The 23,038-nt window shown below is 43.5% G+C and overlaps 1 long non-coding RNA gene and 1 pseudogene across 2 annotated transcripts in view; both read right to left on the bottom strand.

Moving 5' to 3' along the window:
• Window positions 1-2,376: 2,376 nt before the first annotated feature.
• Window positions 2,377-23,038, bottom strand: part of LOC129503579 (uncharacterized) — a 46,805-nt gene continuing 26,143 nt past the window's right edge. Inside the window, exons 1-4 of one of the 2 annotated variants that reach the window (XR_008663199.1) lie at window positions 7,379-7,523; window positions 6,840-6,914; window positions 5,077-6,750; window positions 2,377-3,280 (exon numbers count right to left, since the gene is read on the bottom strand). This is a non-coding gene — a long non-coding RNA (uncharacterized LOC129503579). Of the gene's footprint in view, window positions 3,281-5,076; window positions 6,751-6,839; window positions 6,915-7,378; window positions 7,524-23,038 lie in introns of those variants that run through there. The other variant, XR_008663198.1, reaches the window with a different exon arrangement.
• LOC129503578 (glutathione S-transferase P-like) lies at window positions 21,818-22,712 on the bottom strand (annotated as a pseudogene).

The following is a 23,038-nucleotide window of genomic DNA, read 5'->3' as shown; positions in this document are numbered from 1 at the left end:
AGGTTTCTTCCAAAGTCTACTTATAAAAAGACCAAAACTCCAATAGAAAAATGAGCAAGTACATAAATAGATATTTCATAGAAGAAATGGGTAACAGACACTTTTAAAGATATTTGACTGTAGCTATAATTAAATAAATGATCCTTAAAATAAGAATCTTTAATAAGTGATTTTGGCAAAGATCAAAAGGCCTGATAAGAAATGGTTTTCTGCAAGTTCAAAGGAAACAGATATTCTCACACACATGTTTTAGGACAGAAAATTGGTGTAACCTCTTTGGAGGGCAACTTGACAATATATATCTTAATGTAAACTTCCTATACCCTTTAACTGAGCATTTCTGGATTTCTGTATTGCTATCTTAGTAGATATAAGCTAAGGCCTGTGATACTCATTGCAGCATTCTTGTTAATATGAAAATGTGTACGTAATCCAAAGCTTAAGAAATAAAAAGCCCTGCAGTGGACATAAAACTTAAAATTTAGTTAAAAAGACAAGATTTACATACTGGAATCAATTGGGAAATAATCCTAGGGCAATGTATCAACTTGCATATTGTATGTAGGCGAATTATGTTGCTGATCCCCTAAAGTCTTTTTAAAAAGACAGAGTCAAAAAAAAATAAAAAATAAAAATAAATAAAAAGACAAGAGTCCACCATTGTAATGGGTTAAATATTGACCCCCAAAAGACACGTTCATGTCCTGACACCCAGAACCTATGAATATGATTTATTGTAACCTGGGCCTTTGCAGACATGGTTAAGTTAAGGAAACTGAAATAAGATCATTCGAGATTATTCTGGTGGGCCTAAATCCAAAGACAAGTGTCCTTATGAGAGAGAGAAGAGGAGAAGACACACAGAGCAGAAAGCATCAGAAGAGAGAGAGAGAGAGAGAGAGAATGAGGGATTGCATGGATTGTGCTACAAGCCAAGGAGTGCAAGTCAGAAACCAAAAGAGGCAAGGAAAGATTCTCCTCCAGAGCCTTTGGAGGCCAAGAACAATGGTCATTTTTATGCTTTTGCTATTGTATATATAGAGAGTTACTAATTATTGATTAATTACCCTTGTCTTTCAAAGTACATAAAGTCAAATAGATGTAAGATCTTTAACCCTCCAACTGTCTACATTATTTCACTTAACACCCAGGTTCTGGATTGGTCAGAATTTTATCATACCTTTATTATACCATTTTATCATACCTTTTCTCAACTTCATGGGCCTATGTGGTCCCATACGGGATGCTAGGTGATTTATCCCCTTCCCAAGCTGATAAATTATCACTATCGGACAAATTTCCAACGTTGGTGTTTTTTACATCTCTATTCCCATTCAATGCCAGAAAGATCAAGAGCACATAAAGACTAGTTTTTGCTTTGTTGTTGTTGTTGTTGTTGTTGTTTGTCTATATACCTAAGGATAATTCTTTAAAAACCTTTTTGATATATTTATACTTTTAATGAGGACAACTAAATAAATTAAATGCATTTTCAGAACAACAATAAGGCTGGTGATCTTGATAAACCTGAATCAGTAGAAACATTTTATCTATTTCATGTGGCTCAATAGGGAAAATAGGGATGTACACATCTCAAGCATCCCCCCACACACACACGTTTCCTATCACAGACTCTAACAAAACTTAAACATGCACTTTAATGATATTATCTGACCTATTTTTCATAGAATGACCCATTTTTCTGAAAGACTTAGACCAAACCCCTATTCCCAGGTTTTGGGCCACCAGAGAAGGAAGGAAGTGTACAGAACTAACATTTACTGAGTAGCTATTACTTCCCAGGTGCTCTGCTAGATGCTGAAACACCCTATTGCCCTGAGAGGTCATTCCCTTTGAGGTTGAGGCTCTAATTCCACTTCAGTATTTTATCATCTCCACCTGGTCTGCTGAAGAAGGCTCCTTACTAGTATCCCTGCTTCTACTTTGGTTCCCTGACAGCCCATTCTGGACTCAGATGCACCGGAGAGTGATTAAAATAGATCGTGGCTCTTTCCTGCCTAAGCCCCTTTAGGCATTTCCCACAGCAATTAGAATAAAATCCACACTCCCTTCAATGGCCTACAAAACCTCTGCATGTAGTCTGGCCCGCACCTACTTAGCGGTCTCTCTCACTTCCTCTGGGACAACCACTCTCTCTCCCACTCACTCATGAAGCTTTGGCTCAGGGGTCAGCATGCTGCAGGCCACAGGCAAACAGCAGACCACCTGTTTTTGAGCAGCCCGTGAGCTAAGAGTGGTGTTTACATTTTTAAAAGGTTGGAAAGAATCAGAAAAAGAACAAGATTTGGTGACACATGGAAATGATATGCAATTCAAATATCAAGGTCCATAAATAAAGTTTTATTGGAACGCAGCCATGCTCACTCGCGTATGTATTATTATCCAGGGCGGTTTTTGTGCCACAGAGAGCTAAGTAGCTGCAGCGAAGACTGAGCAGCTCACAAAGGCTTAAGATATTTACTAGGTGGTCCTTGGCAAGAAAAGTTTGCGAGACCCAAAAAGCATCACACTGGTCTTTCTGTTTCTAAGACTCTCTCTGTTCATTTGTGCCTCAGGGCTTTCTATTCTCTGTGCTCGCCTCCTGGAATATTCTCCAGCTCTGTGTGGCTGCTGTGTTCTCATAAGGTCTCCTGGGCAAAACCAGCAGAAAGTCACGTACTGTTAGATTGTATCTCTCACCTATGAAAGGGTCAGTCTCCGATCCCTGGATAGAGAGATTGGGTTTCAGAGTCTTCCTTTCCTGTCTGGCAGCAGCAAGGGAACAAGAAGCTTTTTGGAGGTGGGGGGGGGGGCTCTCCACTCCACGGACCTGGTGATTCCCCCTGCAGTTGCATGAATGGATGTCCCTTGCCTGAACCACCCGGGGTTCTAAGATGCTGGAGGAGAGATTGTGTGTCCCATCCCCCAGACTTGACAGAACACAGGAGGCTTCAGACTCTTCTCGAGCCATTTCAGTCACAACTCCGTCCCGTTATAGCCAACAATGCAGGTGCACAGGCCAGAGTTCTTGGTGTCATTTATGGATGTGGGAATGCAAAGGAGGATGAGATTTCTATCATTACAGCACACTGGTGCACAGAAGACATAGCCCTCTGGATAAAAGGTAAACGCACTGAGGTTGTGGTGTAGTCAAAGTGCACGGATCTTCCATCAGGAGACCTCTCTCCATAGCAGCTGCAGGACCACGCAAGTTGCTGGCGCACTCTGAGCAAGCTTCCTCTTCTGTAAATACCAACTTGCCTAATCCTCTTTCAGATTCCTAAGGATCAAATGAGAAAATGTTTATAAAACTACTTTGCAAACTAAGTCTTAAAGAATAGAAAGTATTTCGTGAGCCCTTTCTTAATACCGTAAAACAAGAACACCATATTCTGTTTAATAAATCCCACTGTGACAACTCCCACAATTTTGTGTGGATTTTAAGACTTTTTAATTCAATTGGTATGTTCTTAAATGTATTATTTTGTTCTTAAAATAGATAAAGAAGGGGTGCTTTGGTGGTGCAGTCTGTTGAGCATCCAACTCTTGGTTTCGGCTCAGGTCATGAGATCGAGTCCTGCATCAGGCTCCACGCTCAGCCCAGAGTCTGCTTAAGACTTTCTCTCTCTCTCTCCCTCTGCTCCTCCTACTCATTCTCTCTCTCTCTCTCTAATAAATAAATACTTTCGAAAATAGTTAAAGGGAAGATACATGTAAGATCTTAGGGGTTGTCAACTTAAAGCACAAATACCTTCAGTAAGATGCAGGGGCAGCCTGTCTAAGGAGAGATGAGGATGGGAGATTCTAAAAAAGAAAGCCACAGAGATAACAGATCAAGGTCAAGTGGGGAGAGAAACACGTGGTACCTCCTCTCACATTTATGTGGCAGTTTTCATTTAAAAACAATATATTTCTCAAAGCAATGAGGTGGACGGAGCGTGCCCCAGGCAGTGTTTCAGGGTAACTGAGTGGACTGAATCCCACACGGAGCATTCTGACAGAGGCTACCCAGAGAAAGTATGATTTGGAATAGAGAGGAAAATGCAATAAATCCATAGACAGTGGGGACAGTGCCTGGCCATGAGCTGGTTTTAGCATCACCCTGTACATCTGCTACAGCCTGTATGAAGGCCCCGTCCCTGGGGTCAGGAGATGTGGATCCAAGTGAACGTTCTGGAGCTTTCTAAGCCATGTGAAGCTGCTCTCTGGGAGCCAGTTTTCTCATTTGTGAAATTGGGACAATATGCTCTATCTCTTGGGGTTCTTGTTGGTAGAGATAAGCACATAAAGCAACTTGCACCAGAAGCTGACAAGTCTTCTCTGGGGTCTAGGAGATCACTCACGAGAGAGTGGATGAGAATGGACAGAACCATCTGCTTCCTCAGGTGCCATCATACCAGTGATGGTCTTCACTTCACTGAAGACTGAAGTGTCTGTGGTCTGAGTTAATCAGACAAAGCTGGTGCCACAAGAATTGTTCGATGTGGGGCCCCCGGCCTAGAGAAGCAACCCTAACGGTAGTCAGGAAGGAAAGCCAAAGCCTGAGCCCGAGAAGCCTAACCGAGCATGGAGAGGTAAGAGTAAGAGGCAGAGAGGGGGCCACCACCCAGAAGAAGCCCAAGCAGGGGTTACGCTTCGATGGTTGACATGGGATGTCAGGGCTAGGGTATGGCGGGGGGGGGGGGGGCTCTCTCCTCCATGTGTGAAATGTTACCCCTATCACCCACCCCCCACACACACCTGCCCACACCTTCCTGGATGGACCCTTGCCCAGTTGTCTGTCACACCACTGCTCTGCTCTGGTTCTCACCCACAAAGAACAGGAAAACAAAGTGAGGAGCAAAGGCTGGGCCAGGTGAGAGGTTGCCCACCCTGGCTAGCAGCTGAAGGTGAGCAAGGCAATTGCAGGCCTCTAGCAATCTGGAAGGTCCCCTTGGTACAGATGTAAGAAACGAACCTTGCTTACACCTGATCTCAGATTTCCAGCCTCCAGAGCAGTGAGTTCCATCAAAGCCCAATCCCCTCGCCCACCTTACAAACCCAATTCCCACTGCACAGACCTCTGTAGAAACTCACTGAGCATCTATAAAGACTTCGAGGTAGTACCAGACCAACTCCATAGACCTAGGGTCCAGTTTGTGCGTCCTGTCCTCCGTCTCACGTCCACCTTCCCTTCCTTACTGCTGGCACTGGCCAGTGGGTAAGATCACCGTGCAGAAGCTCAATATCACCAGTCAATGCATAGAAGATGAAAGACAATTTAGGATTACCAATAATGTATAAAACAATAGGGTGTGTAAAAGATAGATATTGGGCTTTGTGTAATCTTTCATTGCGAATGTACTTCGTGAATTGCCAAGAAAATATGGCATGTAGCGTTTATCAAACTTTATTGTACTAATAGAAAATGTTATGGGCTTCCTAATTCATAAGTTGAAATCTGAACCTCCAGTGCCTCAGAATGTGACATGTGACTGTACTTGGAGATAGGGCCTTTAGAGAAGTAATTAAGTTCAAGGTGAGTCATCAGAGCAGGCCCTAATACAACAACTGGTGTCTATATAAAAAGAGGACATCCGGAGGGAGACAGAGATACCAAACAGGTGCAGGACCAGAGACATGATCATTTGAACACACAGCAAGAAAGTGGTTACAAGCCAAGGAGAGAGGCCTCAGAAGAAACCAACCTCGCCAACACCTTGGTCTCAGGCTTCGAGCCTCCAGAGCTGTGAGAAAATACATTTCTGTTGTTGAAGCCACTGAGTCTATGGTACTTTGTTGTGGTAGCCCTAGCAAACTAATGCAGAAAACCTATTAATATCTTAATGATCAGTTTGGAATATGCTGGAATAGCATCCATAATCATTTCAATACTATTTTATTAAAATTTATTGTAGGCACTTAGTCCTTTTTATGTGTTGGTTACCTAGTAGCACTGATTTGTAAGCACTAGCTTTCCCTACCTTTGTGTGAGTTCTTGGCACCGGACTCACACAAATGCTCGAGTGGGCATTACACACAAACACTGCACATTCTCGGGCTGTACTCTTAATCCCCAGCTGGGGCCACCGGGACTGTGGTGGCTTTGTACCACGTCAATATAGCTAAGCTGGAACTATATTTCCCCAAGAATGGGAGCAACCTTTGGAAGGCGGAAGTGACGCGGCGGCCATGGCTGTGGCCCAAGGTCGGTGAAGGCCTGCACTGTGGCAGCTCGCACACAACGCCATGCATCTGCGGGCTCCCTGCTTCTCCAGCATCCCTGAATCATAGGTTTGTGAATAACTCTGTGATGAAGTGCACCAGCTGTCCTGCAGGTCTGCTTCGCCATGGACGTCAGGAGGACAGGAGGCATTACAGAGCAGTGTGGGACATAGAGGTCCCATCTCATCCGCGCAGGTTCCAGAGTGTGTCTCCTCTCCTCACAGCTCCACTTGGCATCCATCCTCCCCTCCTGAAGCAAGCCTCGCCTACTGACTTCAGACCCACGTCTTGAGGCAGGGACAACAGATTGCACAGACTGCTTAACCAGCTCCCATAATCATGTACATTCTAATCCCTACAATAAACTCCTTGTTTCACTCAAAGTGGTTTTGCTTCTCCAATCAAACTTTAATTGATACAGATTTTGGAACTCGGGTGGCTGCTGCTGTAATAAAAACCTAAAACATGTGCACTGGCTTTGGGGACCAGCCTTGAAAAGTCTGTCAGCAAAGACTTGAAGAAACGCGAGGAAAATATTATTGGAACCTGAAAGAAAGGAGACATTTTTATGTAGCGGCTTGAGGGAGGTTTAGCAACATTGACACCCATGGTAACTTGGAAAATAGAAAATATACCAATGAACTGTGTGATCTGGCCGAGGAAATTTCCAGGCATCGTGTTGAAAGTGCCACCTGGCCTCTTCCAGCTGCCTACAATAAAATGAGAGAGTTATAAAGATAAGCTCAAGAGCAAACAGTTAAATATAAAGGTGACAGGACTTGCTGAGTTTGAAAACAAAATGGTTTCTCATTTCCAGATGGCAAACAAATCTAAAATTAAGAAAGGGCTTCTGGATCTGGTTCCAGTAAAGATGGAGCAAGCAGATTCCATTGCGTCTCTCCCACTGGTTACATCTAAAAACACTAGATAGAACACATAAAGCACTAAGGAGAACTCTGAAAGGTAATAATAATAGCAGGAGGGTTGGGGAATGGGATCAAAACTCCAAGAAAGACCAATAAGGTGGTGAGAAGTCTGGAGTGTTTTTCCTTTCACATCTCTTGGCATAAACTCATGACAACTTGAAATTTGAAATGGTTTAAGTTGCACAAACAGAAAAAGATGCAAGAGAAACCTTCTCTTCCTGATCAAAAGAATACAGAGGGTGGGGTACCTGGATGGCTCAGTCTGTTGAGGGTCTGACTCTTGATTTTGGCCCAGGTCATGACCTCAGGGTCATGAGATCGAGCCCCACGTAGGACTCTGTGCTCAGCAGGGTCTGCTTCGGATTCTCTCTCCCTCTCCCTCTGCTCCTTAGCCCTGCTTGGGCAGGCTCTCTCTATATATATCTTAAAAAAAAAAAAAAAAAAAAAAGGAAGGGGAGTCTGTGCCTGAAAGAGAGAGTCATGAGGGAAATCCTGAGTTTTTCTTTCCTTCCGACCAGCCCTGATTCCACGAAGCATTGAGACAGGCTTCTTGGGGAGGGGGTGATTGTACTTTGCTGTGGGAGGGGTATGAGTCATTGTGGCCAGAGGGCAGACTGTGGCAGACTTTATCACCTAGAGATGACCATCAGAGTATCTCCCATCCTGTGTGCTCTTTTGACATCTTTTATCATCTCTCCTTAAGAAGTGAAGTCTGTATCTCTTCCCCTTGAATCTGGGTGGACCTTTGTGACTACATCAACTAATACGGTATGGCAGAAATGATGCTATGTAACTTCCAAAGCTCGATCATAAAAGGCAATGCAATTTGCTCCTGGCTCTTTCTTTGGACGTGTGCTGTTGAAGCCCAGCCGCCATGCTATGTGGACATGTGCTGTTGGGGCCCAGCTGCCATGCTGTGTGGACATGGGCTGTTGGGGCCCAGACACCATGCTGTGTGGACATGTGCTTTTGGAGCCCAGCCACCATGCTGTGTGGAAGTCCACAGCACATGCAGAAGCCGCACATGAGTGTTTCATGGCTGCCCCAGCTGAAATTCAGTGCTGACAGCCAGTGTTAACCTCAGAGTCCAGTCCCAGCCACCACCAGACTTCAAGCACATGGAAGACCCCAAGCCAGAACCGCCTACCAAAGCCAAATCAGCCCCTACAATTATAAAAGATAATAATAATTTTTAAAAAGATAATAATAAATATTTTTTATTGTTTTATGCCACTCAAGTTGGGGTGGTTTGTCATATGGCAATAAGTAACTGGAACAGGAACCATAAAAACAGCTGTTCCAGTTTCTTGGTCATCAGCTCTTGGACTTTCCCCAAATCTATTCTCCTACCTCCCACTTGGAACAGCCAGCCCTACATATTGATTGCCAAAGTCTTGTCACCCTGTTGTTCTCACACTTCTCATCTTGATCCTCATTGAATGGGAAACCCCATAGCCCAGACAGCGACATTAAGAATTGCCTGCAAGATCCACCCTCAAGCCTCACCCTTCAGGTGTGGGACCAGCAGAGCAGGAAGGAGGGCCTGTCATGACTTGGGGATAATAAGCCTACAGAGGTCAGAAGCTTAGCAGCCCCTTGCGAAAGTGAGAGAGAATAATGAGTATAATTGTTGTAATTATCAGAATTTACAGAAATCTAAAGAAATGTTGTGGAAAATGCAGAATAAATCCTAAGAGGAAAAGAGAAAAATCAGAAGAAGAGAAAAGTGGAAATAAAAGGGAAATGACAAAAACATAGGAAAAATAGACACAGCTTTCCAAGAAATAGAGGGAAAGATATAAAGCTCAGGCGGTGAGAAGTGGAAAATGACGGTAGACCACAGACAGTGCCTAATGCTTGTGAGGAAGTAGAAAAGTCCTGCGAAGGGCTACAGATGTGTGTGGAGCTCCAAGGTGTTGTACAAAAAACGTGCTCGCACTTTACTGTATGTAATCTATACTTGATCAAAAAAGTGAACAAGAGGGGAAAAAAAAGTCCTAACTGGACTAATGGATACTGATCTTACACCTCTGCTCTCAGAACCGTAATATTCAAGTCAGTTATATATCTAATAATAATAATGCAAAACCGTGAGCCTTGAAGATGAGGCCTAAAATTCTGAGCGTATTTCAGGAAGAAATTTCTCTCTGGATGATTGTGCTTTCAATGGTACATACAACATTGATAGAATGTTGAATGACAGAAGTTGGCTTCCTGACCTCTGTTAGGATGGTAATCCTTTAAGGAACAAAGCATGCCATACGATTAAATAGATCATGCTGAAAGAAGATGAGAGCCAGGACAGAAGTAGAGAAAAGCCATAACTAAAGAAGCAAGACAGTAGAAATCAACAATCTGTAGAGTGTGGCCCCGTTTTACAGAAAGACACCAAACCAAAGCAGCATGTTCTTCCCTACCAACAGCCCTTGAATGAGAAAACATTATCCTACTGATCTGAGACAGACCCTAAGAGAAGATAACAGAATCTGGCTTTACTTCTCATAACACCCTGGTTTGAGATGGCTTTTGATGGAACATTCCAACCAGTGCGCTTGAGCAGATGGGGTACAGGTGGGCCAAAATATTGACTCCCTCATCCTTGTGGGTGGCCATGTCAGCCCCATGCATTTACCCCAGCAGGCAATATACAAATATTTTCTTTTTCTTTTTTTTTCAAATATTTTCTATCGTTATTATTTTCTGTATGTGTCCAGCAAGATGGAGAAAGTTGAGAGTTGTAGTTGAATTGATCATTTATGGGCAAGGCCTTCTTGTAGGTAACAAGTGTATGCATAATCTACCCTGATTCCAACCTAGTGAAGAAGGGAAATCCACTTCCAACAACTTATTATCCTCTTGGAACCCTTCCTCCAACCTGGGCTTTACTCCCCAATTTATGTGGAAAGAAGTAGACTCAGGTAGTGGAAGGGTAATGGACTAAAGGCCCATTTGTCACCGATCAGTAAGTGACCTTGGGCAAATTACAAAAGGCATCTCATGAAATCCCTTCACTAAATCAATGAGGAACCTAGGCTGAGGGTGCTTAGTTGGAAATATCAAAGCCATGGCTACTGAGAACACCAAGACTACAATCCGAATTCTTTCTAATGCCAGCATGAGGCAGCCACTGCCCTTGAACCAGATTCCTGCCCCGCATGCCACAAGTAAGTTACTCATTTAAAACACAAAAGAAAAAAAAAAAAGCACTATGTCCACTGTCACAAAGGGAAATCAGTGGGCTGTGGTCCAGGAAGACTGGCTGGTACCAGGCAGGAAGTTCAGAATGGGCAAAGGGCCTTGGCACACTCATCACGTTGAAAGATCAGAGTTCTGTTTTGCTGCTCCAGAAACCCCGGAATTGGCTGCATGGGGGGAGGACAGGCTCACACCAGCTATCCCCAAAGACCTGAAATATAAACCAGAACACCAGTTTATTACTTCATTAAGGGGAATAAGTCTTCCCAAAGGCTCCTCTGTCTCCAGCAGCCCCTTCCAGACATCCAGTTCACCTGGGGAGCATGAAATCCCAGCACCCCGGGCTCAGTGAGTCCTGCTCACTCACGAGAGGGGATCCGTGACAGCCTCTTACTTCTCCTGCCCTCCCCAAGCCCCAGGGCTGAATTCAGCTGCCTGGATCCTTGCTTAAGAGCGTTTCTTTCAGCCCTGCCTCTCCTATTAACATCTGTCCCTCCCTACAGAGAGCAAACACAACCGATTCCCATTCCCCCATGGTAATAACACTCAGGACGCTTGGTCTGGGTAGGTCCTGATGCAACGTTGGTTAGTGTGGGGCACCTCTACTTCCTTAGTCAATGATTTACTGACCTTCCTGAGTCTGGCTGCACTCACTCTCTATTGATACATCCTCTCTTAGTCCCAGAGGTTAACTTGATCTCAAAGTTGCGTCTTGTTGCTCCCCCCACCCCCCTGCACTGACCTCAGAATCTGCTAGAAGCAACGCCTAGTGACTAGGTTGGGTGCCACCCAAAGAATTCTCACAAACCATATTTTGGGAAATCATGAGGTTAACATGCATTATAGTTGCTCATTTGGGATTTTCCCGCCCTGTGGCACATGGGGCTGATGTTGCCTCTCTGAAACACACTTTAGTATAATGTCTTCACTTATTCTCACCGCTCCCCCTCCCTTAGTCCACTTTCCTCATCGTTTGGCCACTTTCCCCCTCCATATTTATACACGGGGCTCACACACCACCATTAGCTGTGCTGACAAACTGCCCCACTTCCTGCTGGAGAGCAGCAAAGATGAAATCCTTGCTTTCGGTGCACAGCTCCACTGCCAGCCCTCAGCCCCGAGCCTTCTTGGGGCCTCAATTTCCTCACCTGCAAAATGGTGACAGTCCCTTTTGTCACCTGTCTTCTTCACAAGATCGCTGTGAAATTCAAATAAGATAATATAGCTAAAAATACTGTGAAAGACTTGGCAAGCCACACAAATGTAAGGAAAACATGCAGTCATTTGCAACACAAATAATTAGGCATTCATGTTCATTCATTTAAATGTGGCTTTGTTCCTTTCTTGTATCTAATTAAATCAAGAGAAATGTCAGGTGTAAGATTCTTAGGGACCAGGATTATATTTTTGCAGGGCAAGAGAAATATGCCCTCGAGTGGCCTGGAAATATAATTAAGTGGGTTTTCTATGCTTTAGGATTAAAGCCCTATCTGGAATTCTTATGGCTTTTTATCTTTCCAACCATTTTGATGCTAATGCAGGAAAGTTCAGCAGGGATGAATATTCTAAATATATATTACTTTGTCTAATGAGTATCTTCATTAATAGTTATGGTTCATCACGTGACCGGCTTTTTCAAAAGCAAGAGTAGGCGGATGGCAAGCAAACCCTTGTGCTTGCTTGGAGAAGAAAATTTGGAGACCCAAATAAGTAAATTTAATTAGAGATTTCGCATGGAATGATTGCGGGATGCAGGCACATTTCACCCTGCCTGACAGCAGGAGGGCTTTGTCCTGGTGTGTAGCATTTCCAAGGCCCTTGTTCATGGGAGCCATTTTCTCCTCCTGCATAGATGCTTTTGCAGCTGCTGTAAGGTGTAGAGAGTTCATTTTAAATACAGAATATTCTCCAGCTCCTGTAATAACCTGCAGCTGCTTGACCACTCGCTGCAAGAGGTTGAATGTTGTACATTGTCCCTGGAGCTACTTCAAAACCAAAGCAAAATATTTTCCACTTCCAAGAACCAGTGAAGGGCCACCTATCAGTGGAATTTAAATGTTTCTCCAATTAAGCCCCAGACCTATAGAGTCACTTTTGAATGTGAGAAAAAAGGGACAACGAGTTAGTAGAGTTGCTCTAAAAGAAGCTGTTCTTGAGATGACAAAGCTCTCTGTTTGGAGCAGCCTTCAGCCTTCCTTCTGAATAAGGAAACACCTGCATGCCGGGAGAGTACAAAGCCCTCATTCCCTCCAGGCGAAACGAGAGGGAAAAGTTTGTGGATTTTTCTGTGCTGTTATCGAATGGTCAACATCTGGAAGTGAATGGCTGACTAACAAGTAGTATGCATCGCGGATAGACAATAAGTTGTTGGTTGAATGAGGTAATTAGTGAACACCATAACTTTAGGGAGGATTTCCTTTATAAAATTTCTTCCATCTGAATTCAAGTTTTTCCTTCAAATTCTAAAAATACATGATTGTAAGGTTGTAACACCATTCTGGGAGGGGCACCCACAGATGGGGGAAGGGTGTATCCTCCTGGCAAGCCAGATTAGTTGAACCCAACCTGACTTGGCAAGCTAGATTAGTGGAACCCATGGGATGAGAGAGGTCCCAGCAGATATACCTCATATCCTGTGTCCTTTTCTATCCACGCATTTCTATTCCAGCTGCCATTAGACCCTGGATTATTGCTAGGCTAATAATCCTGGGATGGAGCCCCACGTTGGGCTCCCTGCTCCATGGGGAGTCTGTTTCTCCCTTTCCCTCTTCCCCTCCCCCTGCTTGCACTCTCTCCCCGCCGTGTGCCAAATAAATACATGAAATCTTAAAAATAAAAATGTTTAGGATGGACCACACTAGAGTTGGTTACATTCCAAATACTTGCACCAAATATCAATGACATTAAGTTTAAAATAATGGTGTTTAGTTGTGTTCTGGAGGAATATTTGAGTAATGGTTATAGATTCTAGAATTAGAAAAAGACATAACGGGTATGACTGTCATAGTCTTCTATTATCTATTGAAACCCGCTTTCTTGCTTTTGTTTCTGTCATAAAAATAGAATAGAAACAAAATGTCAAGGTTTTGTTTTTGCCACTGGGTTGTCATAGGTATCAATTTAATTTTTCTCCTCCCAGATGGGACCCAGGTGGCAAGTGGCAACCTTTAGAAAAATATTTGCTTTTCACCAAACCAAGATGTCCTTGACTGAGGTGACCTTTGGGAACTAGGATGTAAGGTTCCTCCCGAGGATTTGGTGCACAGAGATGCTACAGCTGACTTCTCTCCTTGTCCCAAACCTGAGGGTCTCATTCAGAACAAGAGACCTTGGGATTTGTCATATTGTAATGTTCACAGGAAACCAGATGTGGGCTTGATAAAGCCAACCTTGCTGGGTTTTCTCATATGAGTGCTAGCTCGTATTTACCTATGTTCCTTTAGTGCCAAGCAGCTTTTTGACACAGTGGTGTGAGAGCCTTCAGAGTTTCCCAGAGTTGGACACTGGGATCCCAAGAGCAAATAGCTTAACTCAGAACTGTGACTCAAAAGCATATGTAGAGTGTCTTTAACTTACTGCATTTGCCCAAGAGCTGAAGGGCCTTTTACAGTAGAGTCCTTCAACCATAATGGGGTGACGATTTGGGATCCTCATAAGGTACACAGAGGACACAGAAAAGAGGGAAGGCAATGGAGCAAGGGAAAAAGGAACATTCCTCCATCTACTCCCCTGCTCTTTACCTAACTTCATAGCCTCACCAGGATCACGGCCACGCCATTCTTCAGGGAGCCATGAGATCCAGGAGTCTCTTGGGACAACTCCCTCTTAAAGATGTCCTTGTTATGCTGAGTGGTTGATCCAATCTGAAGCTGCTTGCCTTTTCTTCTCTCTGCATCCTGGCATGTCTGAGCTTCTTTCTAGTGCGATCACTGTGGTACAAATGGAACCTAGCCACATTGCTATGCCTCTTTTTTCAGCTTCTTTTCATTACAAACTTTTTCCTTCTAACACATTGGCGGGCGCGGTGCAGAAACGTACATGTGAATTTTTTGATGTCGGAATTGAGAAAAAGGATGAAGCATTAAGGATGTCCTAGTTTTGAATATGCAGTATCAGCAGATCCTTTGGTGCATCCCTACCAGAAAAAGTGAGACTTTTTGTATTCCTGCCTCCACCTGCCTCCACTTTGGTGAGCTCAGGGTGATGACCAGTCCGTAAAGACTATCCTTGAGTGAAACTGAGATACTAAGGGACAGTTTTTAAATGTGGACTTTCCTACTCAGGACTTCCCAACTCATTCGTGTCCTACCCCTTTTGGGGGAGTACGGATAGATTCACTTGCTAAAACGGTGAAGCAAATGCCCACAGCTGGCCAAGCTGAGCTGTTTCTGAAGCTCAGAGCAGCTATGACTCATGCCTCCTACAGTCCGTTAACTTCTCACTCTGACTCCTACAAACCCACTTATTTTCAAATTTGCTCAATAACCATGACATTCAAAGGCAACCTGCTCCATGCACAAGGCACCGAGAAAACACACAGTGTGAGCGAAAAGGTCTACAGAAGAAACGATGACCACAGAACAAGGACTTTTTTCTTGGACTGTGGGTGGTAAGAAATAGCTACTAATAAGATACAGCAGCAAGTTTTAGGACATGCGCTATCCTGCCCAATTAAGGGAATGCAGTCATCCTAACTGGTGATTTTCAGGAAGTCGCACCAGATTTTAATTGAATTTGCAGGCTCCTGCAGGATTAGGAACATAATACTTTGGTGCCCAAGGCAGACTGAGCTGGTAACAATGAGCTAAAATAGTTTTCGGCCATAAAGTAGTGATCCTCAAACTTATTCTCCCTGTGACACTTCCAGGACCTGTTGCCAAAGTCACAAAAGGAACATTTAAAAAAAAAAAATTCAGAGAAGATTCTGGTCTTTCCTACAAGGTTCTAACTGCCAATGCAATAAAAAATGCAATGAATGCATAAAGCAGTACTGCAGCTGCATTTAAGAGATAATTTGGGGAAGAAATGATAAAAGGAAACCATCAGTTCAATGCAAAGTCTCCAAGTAGCAAGCAAGCACCATCTCCTGCCATCCTTCCATGTGACACCATGAATTTAAAGAGGTCTTAGCTGCCTATATGTAGTCAGAGTAATCAACAGATTCATTCAACAAACATTTTTTGAGTGCCTACTGTATTTCAGCACAAAGACACAAGGAGTTATGATAACAATAGTTGGCGTGGGTATACACCCAATAAAATGAACCCCTAGATACATGTTCAACACGAACCCAAATTAAAAATGCATTTTCTATGTTGTGATTTTTTTTTTTTAATCTCTTTGCTCTGAAAGTTAGATCACCGACTACAGCCTTTCACTTTACACTGCGGTCTCGATGCTTATATGCAGCTCTTAGCAGAAGGCTCACCGAGAGGACTGTCAGAGCGGCTCTGCAATCTCGTTTAAACTTGGACTCATTGTCTGCCCTCCAGATCTGTATGTCAGCTGGTGGCAGTCAATCACCTGAGTCCAAACCCATGCATCGGCCTTATCTCCCTCTACCCCCTCATTTCCAAGATCCTATCACAAGATCATATCACAACACTTTAACGTTTTAAGCTCTACTCGAAAAATACGTGATTTCTTCTGTAGACATCGTCCAAAGCATTCACTGATGGGTACTATTATCACCCTCATTTTACAGATGAATGAACAGGACTACAGAAGTTAACTAACTTGCCTAAGTTCTCACACTAATAAATGGCAAAGCCATTATTCAGGATCAGGTGTCTCCAATTCCAAAGACGGGGGGTGGGGGGGGGGGCCGGGGGGGCGGGGGGGCGTGGTTATAACCCTATGCCTTTAGCTTAACAGTCTCTGCCCTGGCTTATGCTTTGTCCCTTCTTCTGTCCTCTTAATGTCTCTCTGCCTTTGTTCTTTTCTTCCCCCTGTTAGCTTTTTTTTTTTACATTTATTTTAAAGTCAAAGGTATAAAGGTATAACATATAAAAATAAAATTCACCCTTTGCAGTCCAGTTTCGTGAGTCTTGACAAATTACATGGCTGATTCCAGCACCCCAAAAAGTTCTTCTGGACCTTTTACCAGTCAAGCCTTTTCCTTGGTTCTGGACCTTGACGATTATTAATCTGATTTTTCCCTCTATCTTTTTGCCTTTTAAAGAATGTAACATAAATGGAATAATATAATGTATAACCTTTGGCATCTGGCTAACTTCACTTAACATAAAGCTTTTTATTTCATCCATGTTGCTGTGGGTATGAATAGATTGATCTTTTTTATGGCTGAGTATATTCCTTTGCATAGGTACACCACTGTTGGCTTATCCATTTCCCAGATAAAGAACATTTGAATTGTTTCCAGTTTGAGGCTACTATGAATAAAGCTTCTAGAAATATTTACAGGTAAGTGTTTGTATGAATACATGTCTTCCTTTCTCTTGGTTAAATAATAGGAGTGGGCTTGTGGGTCATATAGAAAATGTATGTGTGTGTTTGACTTTATAAGAATCTCTCAAACTAGACTCCTAACTCTGGGAAATGAACAAGGGGTAGTGGAAGAGGAGGTGGGCGGGGGGACAGAGGGACAGGGTGACTGGGTAATGGGCACTGAGGGGGGCACTTGATGGGATGAGCACTGGGTGTTATACTTAATGCTGGCAAATCAAACTTCAATAAAAAAATATACAAAAAAGAAAGAGAATCTCTCAAAACTGTTCTCCGAAGAAGCTATATAATCTTGCATGCCCTGCATTCTTATTAGAACTTAGTATTGCCAGTCTTCCAAATTTTAGCCATGCTAGTATGTATATAGTGGTATCTCATTATGGTTTCTATTTGCATTTCCCTAATGACTAGTGATGTTGAGAATCTATTTAATGTATTTATATGCTATCCATTTGTCTTCTTTAGTAAAGTATCTTTAACTGTTTATTTATTTGTTTGTTTATTTATTTATTTATTTTTAAAGATTTTATTTATTCCAGAGAGACACACACACACAGAGGCAGAGACACAGGCAGAGGGAGAAGCAGGCTCCATGCAGGGAGCCTGACGTGGGACTCAATTCCGGGTCTCCAGGATCATGCCCTGGGCTGAAGGGGGTGCTAAACTGCTGAGCCATCCAGGCTGCCCTTTAACTCATTTTTTGAGTAGTTTATCTTTTGATTATGGAGTTTTGAGCATTTTATGTTTTATATACAAGTTCTTTTTTTTTTATAAATTAATTTTTATTGGTGTTCGATTTACCAACATACAGAATAACACCCAGTGCTCATCCCGTCAAGTGTACCCCTCAGTGCCCGTCACCCATTCACCCCCACCCCCCACCCTCCTCCCCCTCCACCACCCCTAGTTCATTTCCCAGAGTTAGAAGTCTTTATGTTCTGTCTCCCTTTCTGATATTTCTCACACATTTCTTCTCCCTTCCCTTATATTCCCTTTCGCTATTATTCATATTCCCCAAATGAATGAGAACATACACTGTTTGTCCTTCTCCGGTTACTGTGGCCAAGTTCAAAAAGGGTGTTGCCTGAGTTCTCCTCTGGGATTTTGATGGAATCTTGTCTCACATTTAGATCTTTCATCTATTTTGAGTTTATCTTTGTGTATGGTGCAAGAGAGTGGTCCAGTTTCATTCTTCTGCATGTGGATGTCCAATTTTCCCAGCACCATTTATTGAAGAGACTGTCTTTCTTCTAGTGGATCGTCTTTCCTCCTTTATCGTATATTAGTTGAGCATAAAGTTCAGGGTCCACTTCTGGGTTCTCTGTTCTGTTCCATTGATCTATATGTCTGTTTTTGTGCCAGTACCACACTGTCTTGATGAACACAGCTTTGTAGTACAACCTGAAATCTGGCATTGTGATGCCCCCAGATACGGTTTTCTTTTTTTAAAATTCCCCTGGCTGTTTGGGGTCTTTTCTGATTCCACACAAATCTTAAAATAATTTGTTCTAAGTCTCTGAAGAAAGTCCATGGTATTTTGATAGGGATTGCATTATACGTGTAAATTGCCCTGGGTAACATTGACATTTTCACAATATTAATTCTGCCAATCCATGAGCATGGAATATTTTTCCATCTCTTTGTGTCTTCCTCAATTTCTTTCAGAAGTGTTCTATAGTTTTTAGGGTATATTTTGAGAACCATTTGAATGGTAAATGGTTCTCCAACCTTTTATTTTCAGGTTGTAGGTGTCCTTCTGTCTAAAATGAGTCTCTTGTAGACAGCAAATAGATGGGTCCTGTTTTTTTATCCAGTCTGAAACTCTGCGCCTTTTGATGGGGTCATTAAGCCCATTCACGTTCAGAGTTACTTGAACTTCTTCTTAAAGGGGAGTTTTAAGAGTCCCCCTTAAAATTTCTTGCAGAGCTGGTTTGGAGGTCACATATTCTTTCAGTTCCTGCCTGTCTTGGAAGCTCTTTATCTCTCCTTCCATTTTGAATGAGAGCCTTGCTGGATAAAGTATTCTTGGTTACATGTTCTTCTCATTTAGGACCCTGAATATATCCTGCCAGCCCTTTCTGGCCTGCCAGGTCTCTGTGGAGAGGTCTGCTGTTACCCTAATATTCCTCCCCATGAAAGTCAGGGACTTCTTGTCTCTTGCTGCTTTAAGGATCTTCTCTTTATCTTTGGAATTTGCAAGCTTCACTATTAGATGTCGAGGTGTTGAACGGTTTTTATTGATTTTAGGGGGGGATCTCTCTATTTCCTGGATCTGAATGCCTGTTTCCCTTCCCAGATTGGGAAAGTTTTCAGCTAGGATTTGTTCAAATACATATTCTGGCCCTCTGTCCCTTTCGGCGCCCTCGGGAACCCCAATTAAACGTAGGTTTTTCTTCCTTAGAGTGTCATTTATTTGCCTTAATCTGTCTTCATGGTCCCTTAATTGATTGTCTCTTTTTTCCTCAGTTTCCCTCTTTGCCATTAACTTGTCTTCTATGTCACTCACTCGTTCTTCCACCTCGTTAACCCTCGTCGTTAGGACTTCTAGTTTGGATTGCATCTCATTCAATTGATTTTTAATTTCTGCCTGATTGGATCTAAATTCTGCAGTCATGAAGTCTCGTGAGGCCTTAATGCTTTTTTCTAGAGCCACCAGTAGCTGTATAATGGTGCTTCTGAATTGGCTTTCTGACATTGAAGTGTAATCCAGATTTTGTAACTCTGTGGGAGAGAGGGCTGTTTCTGATTCTTTCTTTTGAGGTGAGGTTTTCCTTCTAGTCATTTTGCTCAGTGCAGAGTGGCCAGAAACAAGTTGTATTGGAACACGGGGGAGTATCACTGGTCCCTCTAGCTGGTCTTCTGGGGGAGGGGCCTGCTGTGCTGATTTTCAGGTGTTAGCACTTGGGGGAGCTGCTCTGCCCCTGCCTGCTGCAGGGCTCAGCGGGGGTTGTTTACCCCGTGGGGCCCCAGGAGGAACAGCCGCAGTTGCTATGGCAACTCTGGAAGCCTGGATTCAGCCTCCGCAGGAACTACGGGGCTCGGGGCTCTCGGCTCTCCGTCTGCAGGGCCTGGAGGCTCCGGGGCGGGGCCGCTGATCTGCTCAGCTCGGGGCAGGAGCGTCCTCGCTGTCCTGGGCCCTCCCGGCCTCTGCCTGTCCCGGGGGAGGCCGGATCCTGGGCTGTGTCCCGGCGCCCTGTGCTCCGGGGCCTGCGCTGTGGGATTCGCGCTCCCGCCCCGCAGCCCCCTCCGCGGAGCCGCCGCCCGAGCCCCTCCGAGCTGCTCCGGGCCCCGCCGTGCGCGCTGCAGCCCTTAGGGAGCTCGGCGCACTCTCCCGGGGCGCAGGTGCCTGTTAGTGTCCCAGGGAGCCCGAGGGCATCCCCGCCCTCCTGGGTCCTGCTCCAACTCCCTGCGAGCCCCTTTCCGCCCGCCCGGGAAGGTTGGTGCAGCTCCTGCTCCTCCGGGACGGGGCTCTCCTGTCCTGGGGACACTCGCCCCGGCCTCAGCCCGGCTCCTCGCGGGGCCCCTCCCCCTCGGAGGCCTTTTGTTCCTTTATTTCTCTTTCCCCGTCTTCCTACCTTGATAGAAGCGCGAACTCTTCTCACTGTAGCATTCCAGCTGGTCTCTCTTTACATCTCAGGCCGAATTCGTAAATTTTCAGGATGGTTTGAAGGTTATCTAGGTAATTTGGTGGGGACAGGTGACTCGGGGACCCTGCTCTTCCGCCATCTTGCCCCTCCCCTCCTATATACAAGTTCTTTATTAGATACATGTTTGCAAATATTTTCTCCAAATCTATGGCTTGACTATTCATTTTCTTCACAGTGTCTTTCAAAAACACTTAATTCAGATTAGTTCTCAATTCTGATTAGTACAATTTATTGATTTATTTTCTTTTATGATTCTTGCTTTTTCCTTCTTACTAGGAAATCTTTGCCTAAGCCAGGATCACAAAAAAAAAAATTTCTCCTACGCTTTCTTCTGGATGTTTTATAGTTTTAGTTCTTATATTTAGATCTCTGATCTATTTTGAGTTAACTTGCATAAGATACAAGGTAAGGGGCAAGGTTTATTTATTTGCCTATGGATGTCCAATAGTTTGAACACCATCTTTGCAAAGACTACCCTTCCCCCACTAAATTATGTTAGTATTCTTATTGAAATCAATCAACCATATATATATATATATATGGGTCTATTTCAGGTCTCTTTACTCTGTTCCATTGATCTATATCTTATCGTTATGCCAGTACCACATTGTATTATATACTGTAACTTATAATACATCTCGATTAGGTAGTGTAAGTCCTCTATTCCTCCTTTACTAAATCATTGTGGCTACTCTAGGTATTTTGCATCTGATATAAAATCAGCTTATTGATTTTGACAAAAAGCTTGCTGGGATTTTTATTGGGATTGTGTTGGATCTATTGATCAATTTGGACAGAATTGGCATCTTAGCAATACTGAGTTTTCTAACCCACTAACATTATTTAAGCCTTCTTTAATCTCAACAACATTTTGTAGTGTTCTGTGTATGTCTTACTTTTTTGTTAGATTTATTCCCGAGTATTTCATTTATTTAAAAGTATGGGAAATGATTTTTCTATTTAAATATCCAGTTGTTTATAACCTTGCAGTCTGTGACCCTGATAAACTTACTTATTCTAGAAGTTTTTGTAGATTATTTGGGATTTTCTATGCAAATGATCCTATAACATGTGAACAAAGACATTATGTCTTCTCCCTTTCAAACTGGTATGCACTTACTATCATTTTCTTTACTTAGCCCACTCTAAAAATATTGAGCAGAAGTAATGAGAACTGACATCATTGTTTGTCTTCACTTGGGGGAGTAAATCACTGAGACTTTGACCCTTAAGGATAATGTTACCTTTAGGTGCCCCGTATCAGATGAAAGAAGTTATAATCTATTCCTTGTTTCTTGAGAATATTTTTAATTTTATTTATTTTTTCTCACTTGAAAATTTTATTGGTCAGGGAGAAAGGAAGTCAGGCAGCCCCCCAGCTTCCCGCCCAGGGTTCCACAAGCTCTCACTGCTTCCCGTTGCCATTGATGGAGCGGTTCACGTGCTTGGGGGATTCCTGGAATGCCTTGAGCTTAAGTCTGGCGCTGAGGCGCGCCACATAGGCCGAGAGCAGGGGGAAGGAGTCCAGGCAGCTGGGGGCCAGGACCTGGTGAATCAGCAGCAAGTCCAGCAGGTTGTAGTCCGCGAAGGAGATCTGGTTGTCTATGATGAAGGCCTGGCCCCCCTCATTCTGGCTCAACAGTGTTTCAAAAGGCTTCAGGTAACCTGGTAGTGCCTTCACATACTCCTCCTTTCCTGCCTCGTAGTTAGTGTAGATGAGGAGGGCATATTTGCAGCGGAGGTCCTCCACACCATTGTTCACTACAAGGCCGACTCCTGCTGGTCCTTCCCGTAGAGCCCAAGGGAGGCGCCCAGGTGTTGCAGGATGGCATTGGACTGGTACAGTGTGAGGTCTCCATCCTGGAACTTGGGGAGCTGCTCATACAGACAGGAGGCCTTGAGTGAGCCCTTCATCCAGGTTTCCATGGTCACCACCTTCTCCTTCCAGCTCTGGCCCTGGTCAGCCAGCAGCATGTGCTCGGCCTCGCAGCACCCTTGAACAGGGAAGTAGATGATGGTGTAGGGTGGCATGGTTGAAGCACAGGTGGTGGTGGCGGTAGCAGTGGCAGCGGCAGCAGCAGAGCTCCTATTTTTAATTTTATTATGAATTGATGCTAAATGTTGTCAAATGTTTTTTCTGCATCTATTCATATGATCATATGGCTTATCTTTTACCATCTCTTGGCACATTGATTTATATGGATTGATTTTTCAACCATCTAAAGAGCCTTGCAGGGGTACCTGGCTAGCTCTATCAGAAGAGCATGACTCTTGATCTTGGAGGTTATGGGTTTGAGCCCCATGTTGGGTGTACCGATTACTAAAAAATAAATAAATGAACTTTTTAAAAAAGCCTCGCATTCCTTGGATAAACCCTACTTAGTCATGATATATTGTTCCTTTTACATATTGCTGAATTATATTTCCCAGTATTTTGTTAAGGATCTTTGCATCTGTGTTGATGAAAAATATTAGTTTCTAGGGTTTTTTTTTTTATATATGTCTTTTTCTTATTTTGACATGAGTGCAATGTTGGCCCATTTTCTGGAAGAATTTGTGTAGACTTGATACTATTCATTTCTTAAATATTTGGTAAAATTC

This window comes from Nyctereutes procyonoides, unplaced genomic scaffold (genome assembly GCF_905146905.1).
Source record: "Nyctereutes procyonoides isolate TBG_1078 unplaced genomic scaffold, NYPRO_anot_genome, whole genome shotgun sequence".
Classification (NCBI taxonomy): domain Eukaryota; kingdom Metazoa; phylum Chordata; class Mammalia; order Carnivora; family Canidae; genus Nyctereutes; species Nyctereutes procyonoides.
This window is presented reverse-complemented; position numbering and strand designations above follow the sequence as displayed.